This window comes from Hyperoodon ampullatus (genome assembly GCF_949752795.1).
Source record: "Hyperoodon ampullatus genome assembly, chromosome: 3".
In the NCBI taxonomy this organism is placed as follows: domain Eukaryota; kingdom Metazoa; phylum Chordata; class Mammalia; order Artiodactyla; family Ziphiidae; genus Hyperoodon; species Hyperoodon ampullatus.
In genome coordinates, this window is record NC_136916.1 from 37,736,184 (window position 1) to 37,758,172 (window position 21,989).

Here is a 21,989-nt window from a genome sequence, read left to right on the forward strand (position 1 = left end):
AATTTTTGAGTAACCATCTGTAGGTCCTTTTGTCAGTATCTTTTTTGATACTTGGTGAAAGTTGCTACATGTCCACCAGATGGTGCTATGAGAAAGCTCCTTAGCAACCCTTTAAAATTCTTAGAGCTTTTGCATTCTTCTTCTCCAGCCCTCTCACTCCCTTCGTTTTCTTTTTCTTTTTTAAAAATATTTTATTTATTTATTTATTTATTTTTGGCCATGCCACGTGGCATGCAGGATATTAGTTCTCCGACCAAGGATCGAACCCATGCCCCCTGCAGTGGAAGCATGGAATCTTAACCACTGGACCGCCGGGGAAGTCCCTCCCTTTGTTTTCTTATACGAGGCTGACACCAGTTCCAATGTGTGTACTCACCCCCACCCCAAGCAATTAACTCAGTTCTCCATGGACAGTAACCAGGTGTCCCACAAATTTGCTCAATTCTGACACTGTCTACCTGGAGATAGATACCAATCTCAAGTCCAGGTTGTCTGTCACCTGTGCGTCTGACTGACAGCCTATAGCTTGAAGATTCCCATGATTTCCTCCTCAGGTTCAGTTTATTTGCTGGAGTGGCTCACAGAACTTTCTAGAGAAACATTTTACTTACTAGTTTACCAGCTTAATTTAAAAGGGTGTAACTTAGGAACAGCCAGATGGAAGATGGGGAAAGGGCGTGGAGCTTCTATGCCCTCTTCAGGCACGCCACTCTCCTCGAATATCCACATGTTTACTAGCTTGGAAACTCTCCGAACCCTGTCCCTTTTGGGTTTTAAGGAGGCCTCTTTACATAGGCATGATTGATTAAATCACTGGCCATTGGTGACTGACTGAGTTTGCAGCCCCTCTCCCCTCCCCAGAGGTCAGGAAGTAGGACTGAAAGTTCCCACAATCACATGGTTGGTTCCTCTGGCAACCAGTCCCCATTCTTGGGTGCTTTCCAAAAGTCACCTTATTAACAGAACAAAAGGTACCCTTAACACTTAGGAAGTTCCAAGGTTTTTAGGAGCCCTGTGCCAGATACAGGGTTGAATACCAAATATTTCTCATTATAAATTACAGTGTCACATCGTGTTTTAAGATATTTTTCAAGTATCAAACTAAATGACATTTAAAAATGCATACTTCGTATTTTCACTTGTAATTCTAGCCTAAAGCAAAGAAACTTGATGTTTTATTTAGTCTGAGCAATCTTGACATAGGTAAACATGTTTTTTTAGGCTTTTTGAAAATTAGAAATGGCTTACAGATTTCTTTTCATTACCTTCATGGAAACTGAGATATGTAGGGACCCTATACTGGGAACTATTAATTTAGTGCAATTCCGTCATTTTGTACATGATATTCTAGATAGGCTTTAAGTGACTTGAAGAAGTCACTTAAGTTGAAAGCACTCAAAAGGAGCATGCATTAAAACCTAATAACAACAATTATAGAAAACTCTAGCTATAGATTATAAACTTTACATGCTTACAACTATATTTTATTTTGTTAAGATAAAATTGAAGAAGCTAAATTTAATATACCTTGGGACAAATAAATGGAAATTTTAAATGTGTATTTTTATTTCAGATATACTACACTCTTCCAAAAAGTTATATTCTTGGACATAGCAATTTTTAAATTTTATTTTATTATTTTCTTTTAAATTTTATTTATTTATTTTTATACAGCAGGTTCTTATTAGTTATCTATTTTGTACACATTAGTGTATGTATGTCAATCCCAATCTCCCAATTCATCCCACCCTCTTTCCCTCCTTAGTATCCATACGTTTGTTCTCTACATCTGTGTCTCTATTTCTGCCTTGCAAACGGGTTCATTTGTACCATTTTTCTAGATTCTACATATATGTGTTAATATACGATATTTGTTTTTCTCTTTTTGACTTACTTCACTCTGTATGACAGTCTCTAGGTCCATCCACATCTCTACAAGTGACCGAACTTTGTTCCTTTTTATGGCTGAGTAACATTCCATTGTATATATGTACCACATCTTCTTTATCCATTTGTCTGTCGATGGGCATTTAGGTTGCTTCCATGACCTGGCTGTTGAAAATAGTGCTGCAGTGAACATTGGGGTGCATGTGTCTTTGTGAATTATGGTTTTCTCTGGGTACATGCCCAGCAGTGGGATTGCTGGCTCATATGGTAATTCTGTTTTTAGTTTTTTAAGGAGCCTCCATTCTGTTCTCCATAGTGGCTGTATCAGTTTACATTCCCACCAGCAGTGCAAGAGGGTTCCCTTTTCTCCACACCCTCTCCAGCATTTGTTTGTAGATTTTCTTTCTTTTTTAAATTAATTTATTTATTTTTGGCTGTGTTGGGTCTTTGTTGCTGTGCATGGACTTTCTCTAGTTGCAGCAAGCGGGGGCTTGGTTGTGGTGTGCGGGCTTCTCACAGCAGTGGCTTCTCTTGTTGTGGAGCATGGGCTCCAGGCGCGAGGGCTTCAGTAGTTGTGGCACGCGGGCTCCGTAGTTGTGGCTCATAGGCTCTAGAGCACATGCTCAGCAGTTGTGGCTCACGGACCTAGTTGCTCTGTGGCATGTGGGGTCTTCCCGGACCAGGGCTTGAACCCGTGTCCCCTGCATTGGCAGGAGGACTCTTAACCACTGCACCACCAGGGCAGTCTCATTGTTTGTAGATTTTCTGATCATGTCCATTCTAACCAGTGTGAGGTGATACCTCATTGTAGTTTTGATTTGCATTTCTCTAATAATTAGTGATGCTGAGCAGCTTTTCATGTGCCTCTTGGCTCTCTGTACGTCTTTGGAGAAACGTCTGTTTAGGTCTTCGGCCCATTTTCTGTTTGGGTTGTTTGTTTTTTTAATATTGAGCTGCATGAGCTGTTTATATATTTTGGAGATTAATCCTTTGTCCCTTGATTCATTTGCAAATGTTTTCTCCCATTCTGAGGGTTGTCCTTTCGTCTTGTTTATAGTTTCCTTTGCCGTGCAAAAGCTTTTAAGTTTCATTAGGTCCCATTTGTTTATTTTTGTTTTTAATTCCATTACTCTAGGAGGCGGGTCAAAAAAAGATCTTGCTGTGATTTATGTCAAAGAGTGTTCTTCCTGTGTTTTCTTCTAAGAGTTTTATAGTGTTCAGTCTTACATTTAGTTCTTTAATCTGTTTTGAGTTTATTTTTGTGTATGGTGTTGGGGAGTGTTCTAATTTCATTCTTTTACACGTAGCTGCCCAGTTTTCCCAGAACCATTTATTGAAGACACTGTCTTTTCTCCATTGTATATTTCTGTTTTTGTGCCAGTACCATATTGTCTTGATTACTGTAGCTTTGTTATATAGTCTGAAGTCAGGGAGTCTTATTCCTCCAGCTCTGTTTTTTTTCCCTTAAGATTGATTTGGCTATTTGGGGTCTTTTGTGTCTCCATACAGATTTTAAGATTTTTTTGTTCTGGTTCTGTAAAAAATGTCATAGGTAGTTTGGTAGGGATTGCATTGAATCTGTAGATTGCTTTGTGTATTATACTCATTTTCAGAGTATTGATTCTTCCAATCCAAGAACATGGTATATCTCTCTATCTGTTTGTGTCATCTTTGATTTCTTTCATCGGTGTCTTACAGTTTTCTGAGTACAGTTCTTTTACCTCCTTAGGTAGGTTTATTCCTAGGTATTCTTTTTGTTGCAATGGTGAATGGGATTGTTTCCTTAATTTCTTTCTGATCTTTCATTGTTAGTTAGTGTATAGGAATGCAAGAGGTTTCTGTGCATTAATTTTGTATCCTGCAACTTTACCAAATTCATTGATTAGCTCTAGTAGTTTTCTGGTGGCATCTTTAGGATTATCCATGTATAGTATCTTGTCATCTGCAAACAGTGATGGTTTTACTTCTTCTTTTCTGATTTGGATTCCTTTTATTTCTTTTTCTTCTCTGATTGCTGTGGCTAGGACTGTGAAAACTATGTTGAATAATAGTGGCGAGAGTGGACATCCTTGTCTTATTCCTGATCTTAGAGAAAATGCTTTCAGTTTTTCACCATTGAGAATGATGTTTGCTGTGGGTTTGTCATATATGGCCTTTATTATGTTGAGGTAGGTTCCCTCTATGCCCACTTTCTGGAGAGTTTTTATCATAAATGGGTGTTGAATTTTGTCAAAGCTTTTTCTGCATCTATTGAGATGATCATGTGGTTTTTATTCTTCAATTTGTCAATATGGTGTATCACATTGATTGATTTGTGTATTTTGAAGAGTCCTTGCATCCCTGGGATAAATCCCACTTGATCGTGGTGTATGATCCTTTTAATGTGTTGTTGGATTCTGTTTGCTAGTATTTTGTTGAGGATTTTTGCATCTATATTCATCAGTGATATTGGCCTGTAATTTTCTTTCTTTGTGACATCTTTGTCTGGTTTTGGTATCAGGGTGATGGTGGCCTCGTAGAATGAGTTTGGGAGTGTACCTTCCTCTGCAATTTTTGGGAAGAGTTTGAGAAGGATGGGTGTTAGCTCTTCTCTAAATGTTTGATACAATTCACCTGTGAAGCCATCTGGTCCTGGACTTTTGTTTGTTTTCTTTGATTTCTTCAGTGATCTCTTGGTTATTTAGTAACGTATTGTTTAGCCTTCACGTGTTTGTGTTTTTTACAGTTTTTTCACTGTAATTTATTTCTAATCTCTTAGCGTTGTGGTCAGAAAAGATGCTTGATATGATTTCAGTTTTCTTAAATTTACCAAGCCTTGATTTGTGACCCAAGATGTTATCTATCCTGGAGAATGTTCCGTGTGCACTTGAGAAGAAAGTGTAATGTGCTGTTTTCGGATGGAATGTCCTATAAATATCAATGTCCTATAAATATCAATATCAATGCAATCTCTTGCATTCCTATACACTAACTAAATCTATTAAATCTATCTGGTCTGTTGTATCATTTAAAGCTTGTGTTTCCTTATTAATTTTCTGTCTGGATGATCTGTCCATTGGTGTAAGTGAGGTGTTAAAGTCCCCCACTATTATTGTGTTACTGTTGATTTCCTCTTATATAGCTGTTAGCATTTGCCTTATGTATTGCGGTGCTCCTTTATTGGGTGCATATATATTTATAATTGTTATATCTTCTTCTTGGATTGATCCCTTGATCATTATGTAGTATCCTTCCTTGTCTCTTGTAACATTCTTTATTTTAAAGTCTGTTTTATGTGATATGAACATTGTTACTCCAGCTTTCTTTTGATTTCCATTTGCATGGGAAATCTTTTTCTATCCCCTCACTTTCAGTCTGTATGTGTCCCTAGGTCTGAAGTGGGTCTCTTGTAGACAGCATATATATGGGTCTTGTTTTTGTATCCACTCAGTGAGCCTGTGTCTTTTGGTTGGAGTATTTAATCCATTCACATTTAAGGTAGTTACTGATATGTATTTTCCTATTACCATTTTCTTAAATGTTTTGGGTTTGTTTTTGTAGCTCCTTTTCTTCTCTTGTGTTTCCCATGAGAAGTTTCTTTAGCATTTGTTGTAGAGCTGGTTTGGTGGTGCTGAATTCTCTTAGTTTTTGCTTGTCTTTAAAGCTTTTGATTTCTCCGTCAAATCTGAATGAGATCCTTGCCAGGTAGAGTAATCTTGGTTGTAGGTTCTTCCCTTTCATCACTTTAAATATATCGTGCCACTCCCTTCTGGCTTGTAGAGTTTCTCCTGAGAAATCAGCTGTTAACCTTATGGGAGTTCCGTTGTATGTTATTTGTCGTTTTTCCCTAGTTGCTTTTAATAATTTTTCTTTGTCTTTAACTTTTGTCAGTTTGATTACTATGTGTCTTGGCATGTTTCTCCTTGGGTTTATCCTGCCTGGGACTCTCTGTGCTTCCTGGAGTTGGGTAGCTATTTCCTTTCCCATGTTAGGGAAGTTTTCAAATGTAATCTCTTCAAATATTTTCTTGGGTCCTGTCTCTCTTCTCCTTCTGGGACCCCTATAATGTGAATGTTGGTGCATTTAATGTTGTCCCAGAGGTCTCTTAGGCTGTCTTCATTTCCTTTCTTTTTTTTTTTTTCTTTATTCTGTTCCATAGCAGTGAATTCCACCATTCTGTCTTCCAGGTCACTTATCCATTTTTCTGTCACAGTTATTCTGCTATTGATTCCTTCTAGTGTATTTTTCATTTCAGTTATTGTATTGTTCATCTCTGTTTGTTCTTTAATTCTTCTAGGTGTTTATTCTTTAATTCTTCTAGGTCTTTCTTAAATATTTCTTGCTTCTTCTCGATCTTTGCCTCCATTCTTTTTCCGAGGTCCTGGATCATCTTTACTGTCATTATTCTGAATTCTTTTTCTGGAAGGTTGCCTATCTCCATTTATTGTTTTTCTGGGGTTTTATCTTATTCCTTCATCTGGTACATAGTCCTCTGCTTTTTCATTTTGTCTGTCTTTCTCTGCATGTGGTTTTCGTCCCACATGCTGCAGGATTGTAGTTCTTGCTTCTGCTGTCTCCCCTCTCTTAAGTTTTATTTATTTATTTACACCCATTCACGTTCAGAAAATGACTTAAAATGATTAGTTTTAAAATTTCATATAGTATATTCACTTATCATATATAAAAGTATAAATAAATACTAGAAACATCCAAAAGAGATTTATCTCTAAGATAATTTTAAATGCTTTTTTTTTCTTTGGCTGCATTGGGTCTTTGTTGCTGCCTGTGGGCTTTCTCTAGTTGCGGTGAGTGGGGGCTACTCTTATGAGTGGGCTTCTCATTGCAGTGGCTTCTCTTGTTGCAGAGCACGGGCTCTAGGCATGCAGGCTTCAGTAGTTGCAGTGCGCAGGCTTTAGTATTTGCAGCATGCAGGCCCAGTAGTTGCGGCACGCAGGCCCTAGAGTGTGTGGGCTTCAGTAGTTGTGGCACGTGGGCTCAGTAGTTGTGGCGTGTGGGCTCTAGTGCGCCGGCTCAGTAGTTGTGGCAGACTGACTTAGTTGCTCTGCGGCATGTGGGATCTTCCCAGACCAGGGATTGAACCCCTGTCCAGCAGGTGGACTCTTAACCATTGCACCACCAGGGAAGTCCCTTTAAATGCTTTCTTAACACCTGAGTTTGATTGGACATTTAGAGTCAATGTGGCATAACAGAAAGAGCTCAAGATCTAGAATCAGAAAACCTGGGTTTGAGTCATGGATCCACCACCTGATATAGAACTACTAGGTTGTAAAAATGGAACAGACTTACAGGTACAGAGAACAAATGGGTGGTTGCCAGAGGGAAGGGGGATGGAGGTGGAGGGCAAAATAGGTGAAGGGGATTAAGAGGTACAAACCTCCAGTTATAAAATAAATGAGCCACAAAGATATAATATACAGCTTGAGGAATATGGTCAATAATATTTTAATAACTTTGTTTGGAAAGAGATGGTTGCTAGACTTACCTTGGTGATTGTATCATAACGTATGCAAATGTCAAATCACTATGTAGTATATCTGAAACTAACATAATATTGTATGTCAATTGTATTTCAACTAAAAAAACCTGAAATACTAGGTTGTAGAATTCAATTGTGACAATGTACTTTATATTATTGTACACTGTAGAATGCTATAGGAATGTGCATATAATAAGTGTATTAGAAAATAAAGGTAAAATATATAGTGATAATATATTTTAAAAATTGAGATGCAATTATTAGAGGAGATGCACTTCAAGACAAAAGAGAAATGCATATTAACAAGACAAAAAGAGAAGTGTAACTTTATAATGTCATGGACATTTATTAAATACTTAACATGGATTTGGGAAGATAGATAAAGAAAAGGTAAAAATAATTGGAACTGGGCTTCCCTGGTGGCGCGGTGGTTGAGAGTCTGCCTGCCGATGGCAGGGGATGCGGGTTCGTACCCCAGTCTGGGAGGGATCCCACATGCCACGGAGCGGCTGGGCCCGTGAGCCATGGCCGCTGAGCCTGCGCGTCCGGAGCCTGTGCTCTGCAACAGGAGAGGCCACAACAGTGAGAGGCCCGTGTACCGCAAAAAAAAAAAAAAAAAAAAAAAAAAAAAAGGAACTAAGAGTTTTCATCATTGAAAAGACAATAAAATCAGTAAATAGTTATCCTAATATAAAGAGGATAAAAGTCAGAAATAGAAAACATTAAAATGTTTTAGTGGATGATATACATAGTTATAATGCCAATATATTTGAAATAGCTGACCTCAAAAAATAAATATCCAAAGACACTGAATCCAATATCAGGATGAAATAAGAAAGGTAAAATGAAAAACTGACTCCCTAATAGACTCAGTAGATTTTAGTACAGTAAGACCTCTATTATGTAAGTTATTTTTTAAACTCAGACTAAAAAATCATACTGCTTAAGTGTATTTTATGGAGTAAATTGGTTATGATCCAAAACTTCTCACAAAGAAAATGTTAGTCAGATACTGCATTTAAAAAAAAAATTTATTTATTTTATTTTTGGCTGCGTTGGGTCTTCGTTGCTGTGCGCAGGCTTTCTCTAGTTGTGGGGAGCGGGGGCTACTCTTTGTTGCCGTGTGCAGGCTTCTCATTGCAGTGGCTTCTCTTGCTGCGGAGCACAGGCTCTAGGTGCGCGGGCTTCAGTAGTTGTGGCACGTGGGCTCAGTAGTTGGGGCTCACGGGCTCTGGAGCACAGGGTCAGTAGTTGTGGTGCACAGGCTTAGTTACTCTGCAGCATGTGGGATCTTCCTGGACCAGGGATTGAACCTGTGTACCCTGCATTGGCAGGCGGATTCTTAACTACTGCACCACCAGGGAAGTCCCAGATATTGCATATTTTTATTGGACAGAATTATTAAATAAAATCTTAGCCAATAATCAGTTGAACCAAGGAGTCATGAGACCTGGCTCTTGTTTTGGACTCTCCTGTTAGCAAGCGGCATGGTCTTAAATCATTTAAGTTTTGTTGGCGTTAGTATTTTTGTTTTATGTTTTGGCTGTGTGTGTGTGTGTGTGTGTGTGTTTATTTTGATTTATAAGTATACTAGGTGTTCTTTCTAGCTCTAAAATTCTTTCTCAGGAATACTGCGTACTAGAAGAATTATTTATTATGTACAAATAGTCTTTATTCCAAGGATACAAGTCAGTTTAACAATGACATATTCTTAGAGTCTCTATTACAACAGTAAGAATAATATAACTAATATAATTTCATCAGTAGATGCTGAGAGAAATGATTACCCAAATTATATTTCTGAAATACTCTTAAATTGGAATAGGAAGCATTTTTACTTGATTATTTAGTGCATGTTTTCTTTATTCAGTATAAACTATTTATTGTTGAAGAAATAATACACTTATGTGGTTCAAAATTCAAAAGGCATACCAAGAGTATACAGTGAAAAACATCTTTCTTCTCTTCTCCCCCAGTCACCCAGAAACAGCCAATTTTAGTTTTAAAACCAAGAGCCAGAGCCAGTGTTATCTCAGGGGAGAAATCTACAGGCATTTATGAAAACAAGGTGTCTTACTGTTTACTCTAATTTGAGCAAACATTTGTAATGAGTAGTTAAAAAAGAAATGAAGAAGTAACGTAGTAAAGGAGGAGAGAGGTAAGTTATTACTGTAAGAGAGCCTGATTATGTACCTAGTAAACCTTAAAAAAAAATGGGGGGAGATGGTAGCAAGTAATGAATGATATGAGCAACATGGCAGAATATGAGATCAGTTCGTCAAAATTGAATTTCCTATTTTTTGTGAAAACAGCTAGGAAATTCATAATTAAAGAAATTTCACTTACAGTAGTGACAAAGGATATTTAATGTTTGGAAATTAACTTAGTATGGAATACTTGATATTGATTCCAATAAAATTGTAAAATCTTTCTTTCTTTATTTATTTGGCTGCGTTGGGTCTTAGTTGCAGCACGTGGGATCTTTAGTTGCTGCATGTGGGATCTAGTTTCCTGACCAGGCATGGAACCCAGGCCCCCTGCATTGGGAGCATGGAGTCTTAGCCACTGGACCACCAGCGAAGTCCCTAAAATTGTACAATTTTAAAGGAAAAACATAAAGGAATACTTGAAATCAGTGGAGCTATAAGCCCCTTATTGGGAAGAGTTGAGCAGAGATGACAGTAGTGGGCTTCCCTGGTGGCACAGTGGTTGAGAGTCCTCCTGCCGATGCAGGGGACACGGGTTCGTGCCCCGGTCCGGGAAGATCCCACATGCTGCGGAGCGGCTAGGCCCGTGAGCCATGGCCGCTGAGCCTGCACGTCCGGAGCCTGTGCTCTGCAACGGAAGAGACCACAACAGTGAGAGGCCCGCGTACCGCAAAAAAAAAAAAAAAAAAAAGATGACAGTAGTAATCAATAGATTAAATGGGGAACCAAGTATAAATCCAGATCTTTTTTTTTTTTTAATTTTTTTTGGGCCATGCGACACGGCATGCGGGATCTTAGTTCCCCAACCAGGGATCCAACCCGTGCCCCCTCCAGTGGAAGCACGGAGTCTCAACCACTGGACTGCCAGGGAAGTCCCAATCCAGGAGATTGTATAGAACTTGGTAAAGAGAAAGTTTATGAGGAAAAGTGAATGGCCAAGAAATGCAGAAGTATGTTCTGAGGGAAGAGGGGCAGTAATGAGTGATTGGCTTCACTAGGCTTCAGAATATATAATGGTTGCAGATGAAATTATTATCTACCTAGAAATTACAAAACAATCAACTGGAAAACAATTAGAATGAGCAATATAGTTCAATAAGGGACTGGATACAAGTTTAATGTATAAAAACTAATAGCTTTCCCTTAGCAATAATAAGTTAGAAAATATAATATTTAAAAGGGGCCCATTCACAGTAGGAAAATGTTCCTTAAGATACCCAAGAATAAATGTAAAAAATGTGTAAGATCTATATGAAGAAAACTTTAAAATTCTACTGAAAATATGATAAAAGAGCAAAATAAATGAATAAAACATACCCTTTGCCTGTGGAAAAAACTTTTAAAACTGTCAGTACGGTTGACCCTTGAACAACACAGGGGTTAGAGGTGCCGACCCACCATGCTTCGAAAATCCCTATATAATTTACAGTAGGCCCTCCTGTATACCCAGTTCCTCCGTGTACACGGTTCCTCCATATCCATGGTTCTGCATCTTCAGGTTCAACCAACTGGGGATTGTATAGTACTATAGTGTTTACTATTGAAAAAAATCCGAGTGTAAGTGGACCCGCACTATTCAAACCTGTGTTGTTCAAGTGTCAACTGTACTTCCAGCTTATAAATTACTGAAAACCCAATCAGGATCCCAATAAGATTATTGTTGTTTTTTAAATAATTTTTATTGTGAAACGTATATACAAAAACTACGGAAAACATGCCTATACAGTTTGAGGAATGCCAGTAAAATGAAGCTCTCACCCAGATTAAGAAATAGTACATTGCGGGGCTTCCCTGGTGGCGCAGTGGTTGAGAATCTGCCTGCCAATGCAGGGGACACGGGTTCGAGCCCTGGTCTGGGAGGATCCCGCATGCCGCGGAGCGACTAGCCCCGTGAGCCACAATTACTGAGCTTGCGCATCTGGAGCCTGTGCTCCACAGCGAGAGGCCGCGATAGTGAGAGGCCCGCGCGCCGCGATGAGGATTGGCCCCCACTTGCCACAACTAGAGAAAGCCCTCACACAGAAACGAAGAGCCAACACAGCCATAAATAAATAAATAAATAAATAATTTTTTAAAAAGGCAAAATTCCTTTAAAAAAAAAAGAAAAGAAATAGTACATTGCTAGTACCTCAAAGCCCCCGTATGTCCCTCCTCAATTCTGTCCCCCTTGTTCATTGCATTCTTCTTTAGACTTTTTTAAAATTATTTATTTATTTATTTTCCTTGTTTTCTTTTTCTTTTTTTTTTTTTGGCTGTGTTCGGTCTTCATTGCCCTCACAGGCTTTTCTCTAGTTGTGGTGTGTGGGTTTTCTCTCTTTAGTTGTGGCGCGTGGGCTCCAGAGTGCGTGGGCTCTGTAGTTTTTGCAGCACGTGGGTTCTCTCGTTGAGGCACTCGAGCTCAGTAGTTGCGGCACGTGGGTTTGGTTGCCCCATAGCATGTGGGATCTAAGTTCCCTTAGTTAGGGATCGAACCTGCATCCCCTGCATTGCAAGGTGGATTCTTTACCACTGGACTACCAGGGAAGTCCCTTTCTTCAGACTTTTAAGTTGATCATTGCTTTGCTTCTCTTTATAGTTTTATCATGTGATGTATATTCCCTAAATGATACTTTGTTAGTTTGGAAAAACTGAGTGTAAGTAGTTGTGTAAGGAAAGGATAATTTGCCACTACTAGATGAAAGCTCCCACAAGAAGATAAGTTGAACAGTGTCACCATCTGGCTTCAGTATCCCTGAGGGTTTACAAGAGGCCTTTCTGAGGAAGTCTGAGGGCAAGGTCATGTGAGTGATTCCGGGGAAACTTAGAGCTCACCGTAGTTGGGGCATTAGCCTTTGGCTGTCTTGAAGGAACATGGACAGGAGGAATGGACCACTGTGCGTTTTCTGCTTCTCACCTTTCATAACCTCTGTATTTCAAGAGTAAATCAAAGCAGAACATTTCAATGGGGGATGGGTAAAATGAGTATTCTCAGCTGATCCAGGCGGCAGAGCAGTAGAACAGATACTAGATGGTTTGATTGTTTCCATTTTCCTTTTTTTTTTATTAGTTTGATTGTTTTCATTTTCCTTTTTTAAAATTAACCCAAATAGAACTACTGTAAGTCTTTATGCAAACTGTTGTGTCTCTTCACATCCCAATGAAATTCCTGGGTCAAGGGATTAATATTTCTAATTATAATGCATGTTGCTAGATAGATATTTGGGAAGGTTATATTAGTTTATAATGCTTCCAGAACTATATGAGTTTATGTTTCTTCCTAACTCCAGCATTGAAATATGTCATTTTTAATTTCTACTCGGAGGTGAGTGGTACCTCACAATGTCTGAATTTTTATTTTTATTAATCATGCCAACTTTTCCCATGTGTGAATTTACAATGTTCTTTTTCATGTAAACCTTTTGTAATATAATTGAAACATTTGTCCAGTTAAGTCTAGTTCCTGGTTTATAATATTATATTTCATCTCTTGTAAGATACACATTTTTTCACACTTTAATAACTAACATGAGGATGTATATTACAGTAGATGACATCTTACAGTTACAATTGACAGCATTTTTTTCTTTGTTAATACAAAAATAATGGTTTGTCTTATAGTCAATGAAAAAGTAATTCTTTGTATATTTTTGTTTATTTTAAAACTAACTTTTTTCTAAACGATTCTATTAAATGTAAATAATCCATTTATACCTCCCCTTGTTGAAGAAACCTTCGTGTATAGTATGTTAAGTTTAGAGTAAAATCCAAACTCCCTATCACAACCTGCAAGGCCCGACATGGTCTGGCTCCTTTGTCTCTCTCTGTCCGATCTCACCATAGACACTGTCACCTTCACTGTAGCCATTCCAGCCTTCTTTCTGCTCCTCAGGTCCAAGTACATTTTTGCTTCAGGGCCTTTGCACCTGGTCTGTCCACTGGAGTGATTTTTCCCAGGTTTTTCACTCTTCAGCTCTTCAAAAGACTGGCTTCATTCATGACTCAGCTCAAATGTTAATCCTCAGAGAGACTTTCTTGACACTCTGTCTGAAGTAACCACCATCACATCATCTATTTACTTCCTTCAGAGCATGTGTGACAATGGAAAAGATCTTGTTTATCTGCCTCATTCTTCCCACACCCAGAACATAACCCAGACAAGAATGTGACTTGCTGACTGAGGTGTCCCCAGAGTACACCCGTGTGTGCCTAGTGCACAGTAATCACTCTCTATTTAGTGTTTACTCTTCACTTTGTTCCACTGAGTTATGTTTCTCTTTCTGTGTTAATTTTGCACTGTTTTACTTGTTGGTGTATAGGTTCATATCCCTAGTAAGACCAGTTATTCCCCTTGGGTGCGGTTCTTTTTCAGAATATTCTCCAATAGTTATAACCATTTATTCATCCTTATACATTTTTGAATAATTTGTAAAAGTTCCAAAAGTCCCTGTTGGATTTTAATCAGAAGTAAATTTAAAGTAGCGTTTCCTTGCATTTATTCATTCCTTCTTTCAAATCTTACATTACAGTTTTGTTTTGTTTTTCAAAAAAGGTCCTAATATCCCATGGTTTATTCTGGAGTTTTAGGATATTAAGCTTTTTTTTTGCGGTACGCGGGCCTCTCACTGTTGTGGTCTCTCCTGTTGCGGAGCACAGGCTCCGGACGCGCAGGCCCAGCAGCCATGGCCCACGGGCCCAGCCACTCTGCGGCATGTGGGATCCTCCCGGACCAGGACACGAACCCGTGTCCCCTGCATCGTCAGGTGGACTCCCAACCACTGCGCCACCAGGGAAGCCCACGGTATTAAGCTTTTATTCATCATTATATTCACAAATATTTCTTTACCATTATACAGCCGTCCCTCTAATTCTTACTTTACGCTGTTCATTATTTGCACTTCAGCATAGTTGAAACTATCCACTTTATGTTTATCTCCTCTACTTCTTCACTAGTCATAAGTTTATCTTCCAATTGGGACAAAATTCCAAATCATTTGTTTTCAATTAAAAAATGTTTTAATAAGTTTTTAGCACAAAGATTATTTAAATCTTTTTAACACACAAAAGATTTATTTCAGTATATCTGAGATAGGGAACTGAGTTTCTTTTTCTCTGTATCATGTTCCAGTTTCTTCAAATTATTCAGTCTCCCATTGTTTCACTACTTCTAGTTTAACTTAAATTTCTTTATAAATGTAGGCCCCTTTTTGGAATTTCAAGTACATTGTTTTGGGTTTTTTAAATTATACAAGTAGTACCTGAATATATTCTTTTTATTAAAAAAGGTAAGGTTTTTTTAAAAAACAGTTTTATTGAGATATAATTCACATACCATACAATTTATCCATTTGAAGTGTGTAATTGAGTGGATTTTAGTATATTCACAGAGTTGTATAGCCATCATCACAACCAATTTTAGAACATTTTCATCACCCCAAAAAGAAACCTCTTACTCATTAGTCACTTCCCATTTCCCTCCAACTGCCTCCTAACTCCAGCCCTAGGCAACCATTAATTTACTTCCTGTATCTATAGTTTTGCTTATTATGGACATTTCATAAAAATAGATTTGTATAATATGTGGTCCTTCTGGACCACAGAAGGACCACAGAAGACTGCCTTCTTTAGCATAATAGTTTCAATATCCATCCATTGTTGTAGCATGTATCAGTATTCCATTCCTTTTTTTTTATTATTAATTTTTATTGGAGTATAGTTGATTTACAATGTTGTGTTAGTTTCTGCTGTACAGCAAAGTGGATCAGTTATACATATACATATTATCTGCTCTTTAGATTCTTTTCCCATATAGGTCATTACAGAGTATAACAGTAAATTTATTAAGTATAATGGAGAAGTCCTCCCCCTTAGCATTCATTCCCCTCTCATATACCACTCCCCTTTCTAGAGGTAGCCACTATTAAGTCTTTTAATGCATGTACACACACACACACACATGTGTCACATACATTATTTAATTTTTAAGTAAAAAGTAATCTCACTACATACATAGTTCTGCAACTTGCTTTTTTAATCCCTTAGAAGTCTTGGAGCTTTTTCCACTTCATATATGCTTTTTAGTGATGCATGATTTTCCACAATATTAATATATCATAGTCTTTTATTTATAATATTTTATTCAATACCCTACCTGTGGGCATTCAGGTTTCTCCCAGTTTCTTCCTATTGCAAATTATTGTGCAATGATATCCTTGCACATGCATCTGTATGCACGTGTGTTAGTTTCTTTAGGATAGATTCCTAAATTTGGAATTGCTGCTTTAATTAAAGATGTGTGCTTTTTAAATTGTTAGATAGTACCTGGTTGCCTCTCCCCAAAGTCCTATTTCCCCATAACCTTACCAGCTTTAAATATTAAGGATATTTTCAAATGTTTGCCATCTTATGGGTGAAAAAATAGAAATTTGTTGTTTTCCCTAGCTTTCTTGAATACTAGTGAGGCCACATATCTTTTACTGTTTACCAGTCATTTTGTATTTGAAAATGTCTTACCATAGCATTTGTCCACTTTTCTAATGGCTCATTTGTTTTTGTTTTTTTAAATCTATTTATTTAAAAATTTTTTGGCTGCATTGGGTCTTTGTTGCTGCGCTCGGCCTTTCTCTAGTTGCGACGAGCAGGGGCTACTCTTCGTTGTGGTGTGCGGGCTTCTTATTGCGGTGGCTTCTCTTGTTGTGGAGCATGGGCTCTAGGCACGTGGGCTTAGTAACTGTGACTCACAGGCTCTAGAGCGCAGGCTCAGTAGTTGTGGCGCACGGGCTTAGTTGCTCCGCGGCATGTGGGATCTTCAGTTGTAGCGCGTGGGCTTAGTTGTTCCATAGCATGTGGGATCTTCCCGGACCAAGGCTCAAACCAGTATCCCCTGCATTGGCAGGCGGATTCTTAACCACTGTGCCACCAGGGAAGTCTGGCTCATTTGTTTTATTCATTTGTAAGCGTTTGTTTTTTTCCTAACTTTTTTCCTTTTCTGTTATATTTATTGCAGATATTTTCTCCTAGTCCATTTGTCTTTTAACTTTATGTAGTTAGGTTTGCTTGTCTTTCTTCTTGTAGCTTGAAGGTATATAAAAATATTCTCCAGTATTGCCATTGCTTTTTTTTTTTCTTTTGAGAAAACCATTTTTATTATTATCACCACCCAGCTTATTTGTGCTTGATTATGTAGCACTTTGGCCAGATTGTCTAAAGAAATCTACATAACATTTCTTTCGTGTTTCAAGAGATGAAAATAACTATAAAAAGTTAACAGAAGTACACAAGACAGTGGATGCAAAAAAATCTGTGTGTGAGATTTTATCCCATCTGCAGCTTTTATATATTTGAAAAGTAGGATTCATGAGCTAAAAAATATTGTCCTATCAAGTTTTTTTTTTTTTTTTTTTTTTTATGGTTGTGTTGGCTCCTCGTTTCTGTGCAAGGGCTTTCTCTAGTTGCGGCAAGTGGGGGCCACTCCTCATCGTGGTGCGCGGGCCTCTCACTATCACAGCCTCTCTTGTTGCGGAGCACAGGCTCCAGATGCGCAGGCTCAGTAATTGTGGCTCATGGGGCTAGTTGCTCCGTGACATGTGGGATCCTCCCAGACCAGGGCTCGAACCCGTGTCCCCTGCATTGGCAGGCAGATTCTCAACCACTGCGCCACAGGGAAGCCCTCAAGTTTGTTTTTTAAAATTTTATTTATTTTTGGCTGCGCTGGGTCTTCGCTGCTGCACGTGGGCTTTCTCTAGTTGTGGTGAGTAGGGGCTACTCTTTGTTGCGGTGCGCGTGCTTCTCGTTGCAGAGCACGGGCTCTAGATGTGCAGGATTCAGTAGTTGAAGCACGCAGGCTTGGTAGTTGTGGCATGTGGGCTCAGTAGTTGCGACATGTGGGCTCTAGGGCACCCGGGCTTCAGTAGTTGTGGTGCGCAGGCTCAGTAGTTGTGGCTTGCAGGCACTAGAGCGCAGGCTCAGTAGCTGTGGTGCAAGGGCTTAGTTGCTCCATGGCATGTGGGATCTTCCCGGACCAGGGATCGAACCCGTGTCCCTGGCATTGGCAGGTGGATTCTTAACCACTGCACCACCAGGGAGGTCCCCTCCTATCAAGTTTGATAGAAGTAGATTTAACCTGATTACAACACTAACACCAGTATCATTGATTTAATAGTTATAAAAAATGATGTTTTTCTTTTTTCCCCCAGCTTTATTAAGGTATAATTGATATATAACACATAACATTTTGTAAACATTTTGTAAAGTTAAGATGTATAGTGTATTGACTGATATATATTGCAAAATGATTACCACCATATCAAGCTAACATCTCGTATCATATCACAAAATTATCATTTCTTTTTTGTGGTAAAAATCATTTTTCAATATACTAAAGTCAGCATGACATCCATGCAAATTAGAATGCTAGCTGTTTGTTCTGAAGACCTGACTTCAGAACAAGAACAAGAACTCTGTAAGTCCCATACTTTTTTTTCTTTTTTTTTTTTTTTTGGCCGCGCCTTGTAGCATGCGGGATCTTAGTTCCCCAACCAGGGATCAAACCCATGCCCGCTACAGTGGAAGCGTGGAGTCTTAACCACTGGACTGCCAGGGAAGTCCCTCCCATACTTCAAATGTGTGATCTTTTTCAACCTGTATCCATTCCTCGCGTTGAAGAGTGAGACCCAATCCTACTCCTCTTTGTGTATGAGTTTATGATCTTTTCATACTGAGCATCTAGATTACCACATACTACTTCCTGTTGCTTCAGAGTCTTGTAACTTTCTTCATCAGCTGAACTATATCCAGTGTTTTCCTTTTTATTTCTGTTCAGCGAATTTCATTGGAGTCACACTGCTGTGTTATAATAGCTAAATGTGGCTATTCTGACCTCTGCCAAAGGTTTAGCTTGTGGGGCTGCCCTATGAGCCTCTGTAGCTACCTGAGGAGTTACCTGTGTTCTTGATGGCAACAGGGCAGCAACATTGAGAACAGAATCTCCAGTAGCTGCAGCTGTTTCTTCTTGTTTTTGTTTTTACACCATTTCCTTTTCTTGTAATTTGTCTGCCCTTTGCAACCTTGTAGGATCAAGACCTTTTCCATTCCTTGCTTCTACTAAGGTGATGCCTTTTATGAGACTTAGATGTTGAATGACTTTTGCCTCTTGATGACTTTCATTCTTTGTATTTGTGTCTGTTCTCACCATTTGCAGATGAATTTAGTTGCTCTTTTCCTTTGTGAGAAGAATGTTCTTTGTCATTTTTTTTTTTATTAGTTTCTGCTTTATAACAAAGTGAATCAGTCATACATATACATCTGTTCCCACATCCCTTCCCTCATGCATCTCCCTCCCTCCCACCCTCCCCAACCCACCACTCCAGGCGGTCACAAAGCACCGAGCTGATCTCCCTGTGCTCTGCGGCTGCTTCCCACTATCTATCTACCTTACGTTTGGTAGTGTATATATGTCCATGCCTCTCTTTCACTTTGTCACAGCTTACCCTTCCCCCTCCCCATATCCTCAAGTCCATTCTCAAGTAGGTCTGTGTCTTTATTCCCGTTTTACCCCTAGGTTCTTCATGACATTTTTTTTTTTAATTCCATATATATGTGTTAGCATATGGTATTTGTCTTTCTCTTTCTGACTTACTTCACTCTGTATGACAGACTCTAGGTCTATCCACCTCATTACAAATAGCTCAGTTTCGTTTCTTTTTATGGCTGAGTAATATTCCATTGTATATATGTGCCACATTTTCTTTATCCATTTATCCGATGATGGACACTTAGGTTGTTTCCATCTCCGGGCTATTGTGAATAGAGCTGCAATGAACATTTTGGTACATGTCTCTTTTTGAATTATGGTTTTCTCAGGGTATATGCCTAGTAGTGGGATTGCTGGGTCATATGGTAGTTCTATTTTTAGTTTTTTAAGGAACCTCCATACTGTTCCCCATAGTGGCTGTACCAATTCACATTCCCACCAGCAGTGCAAGAGTGTTCCCTTTTCTCCACACCCTCTCCAGCATTTATTGTTTCTAGATTTTTTGATGATGGCCATTCTGACTGGTGTGAGATGATATCTCATTGTAGTTTTGATTTGCATTTCTCTAATGATTAATGATGTTGAGCATTCTTTCATGTGTTTGTTGGCAGTCTGTATATCTTCTTTGGAGAAATGCCTATTTAAGTCTTCTGCCCATTTTTGGATTGGGTTGTTTGTTTTTTTGCTATTGAGCTGCATGAGCTGTTTATAAATTTTGGAGATTAATCCCTTGTCAGTTGCTTCATTTGCAAATATTTTCTCCCATTCTGAGGGTTGTCTTTTGGTCTTGTTTATGGTTTCCTTTGCTGTGCAAAAGCTTTGAAGTTTCATTAGGTCCCATTTGTTTATCTTTGTTTTTATTTCCATTTCTCTAGGAGGTGGGTCCAAAAGGATCTTGCTGTGATTTATGTCATAGAGTGTTCTGCCTGTGTTTTCCTCTAAGAGTTTGATAGTTTCTGGCCTTACATTTAGGTCTTTAATCCATTTTGAGCTTATTTTTGTGTATGGTGTTAGGGAATGATCTAATCTCATACTTTTACATGTAGCTGTCCAGTTTTCCCAGCACCACTTATTGAAGAGGCTGTCCTTTCTCCACTGTACATTCCTGCCTCCTTTATCAAAGATAAGTTGGCCATATGTGCGTGGGTTTATCTCTGGGCTTTCTATCCTGATCCACTGATCTATCTTTCTGTTTTTATGCCAGTACCACACTGTCTTGATTACTGTAGCTTTGTAGTATAGTCTGAAGTCAGGGAGCCTGATTCCTCCAGCTCCGTTTTTCGTTCTCAAGATTGCTTTGGCTATTCGGGGTCTTTTGTTTTTCCAAACAAATTTTGAAATTTTTTGTTCTAGTTCTGTGAAAAATGCCAGTGGTAGTTTGATAGGGATTGCATTGAATCTGTAGATTGCTTTGGGTAGTAGAGTCATTTTCACAATATTGATTCTTCCAATCCAGGAGCATGGTATATCTCTCCATCTATTTGTATCATCTTTAATTTCTTTCATCAGTGTCTTATAATTTTCTGCATACAGGTCTTTTGTCTCCTTAGGTAGGTTTATTCCTAGATATTTTATTCTTTTTGTTGCAATGGTAAATGGGAGTGTTTTCTTGATTTCATTTTCAGATTTTTCATCACTAGTGTACAGGAATGCCAGAGATTTCTGTGCATTAATTTTGTATCCTGCTACTTTACCAAATTCATTGATTAGCTCTAGTAGTTTTTCGGTAGCATCTTTAGGATTCTCTATGTATAGTATCATGTCATCTGCAAACAGTGACAGCTTTACTTCTTTTCCAATTTGGATTCCTTTTATTTCCTTTTGTTCTCTGATTGCTGTGGCTAAAACTTCCAAAACTATGTTGAATATGAGTGGTGAGAGTGGGCAGCCTTGTCTTGTTCCTGATCTTAGTGGAAATGGTTTCAGTTTTTCACCATTGAGGACAATGTTGGCTGTGGGTTTGTCATATATGGCCTTTATTATGTTGAGGAAAGTTCCCTCTATGCCTACTTTGTTCTTTGTCATTTTATTCCCCAGATTTGTTTCTTAATTTAGTTTTAGATTCATGTCATATTATTTTGCCATCTGAGTCTGTAGCACCTTCATTTCAGTCCCTTCATGCATTAGCACGCTGTTTGCTTATTATGTTCTGGCTCCTGCGGTTTCTTCCTACATTATCTGACTTTTGTTTCCTTTCTCTTGACCTTGATTATGATCTTGAATTATGATGTTTTGAGAAAGCTTTAGGAGAAATAGATACATCTGACTGTTCGTTTTGATCTCTATCTGGGGATGTCTTTTCTGGAGCTATTCCATCTTATTCTGTATCACTAGCCTACTGAGAACCCAATTGTTATGGACTAAATTGTGTCTTCCCAAAATTTGTATGTTGAAGGCTTTAACCCCCAATGTGACTGTATTTGGAGACGGGGCCTTTAAGGAAGTAAGTTAAACTAGGCCTAAGGGTGGGGTTCTGATCTCATGCAGCTGGTGTTCTTATAATTATGAAGAGGAAGAGACACCAGAGATCTCTTTCTTTCCACATGCACAAACTAAGGAGAGGCCATTCAAGGACACAGGGAGAAGGCAGCTGTCTGCAAGCCAGGAGGAGAAACTGCTCCTGCCAAACCTTGATCTAGGACTTCTAACCTCCAACACTGTGAGAAAATGTCTGTTGTTTAAGCCACACAGACTTAGTTACTACCATGTGGTATTTTGTTGTGGCAGCCCAAGCAGACTAATACACCAATCTTTTTTTTTTTTTGCGGTACGCGGGCCTCTCACTGCTGTGGCCCCTCCCGTTGTGGAGCACAGGCTACGGATGCGCAGGCTCAGCGGCCATGGCTCACGGGCCCAGCCACTCCGTGGCATGTGGGATCTTCCCGGACCGGGGCATGAACCCGTGTCCCCT

At 38.9% G+C, this 21,989-nt stretch overlaps 1 protein-coding gene across 6 annotated transcripts in view; it reads left to right on the forward strand.

The window, feature by feature from the left end:
* The window catches only part of AP3S2 (adaptor related protein complex 3 subunit sigma 2), a gene marked incomplete at its 5' end in the record, with an annotated part of 67,595 nt that overhangs the window by 4,532 nt on the left and 41,074 nt on the right, over positions 1-21,989 (forward strand). The window lies entirely within an intron of this gene.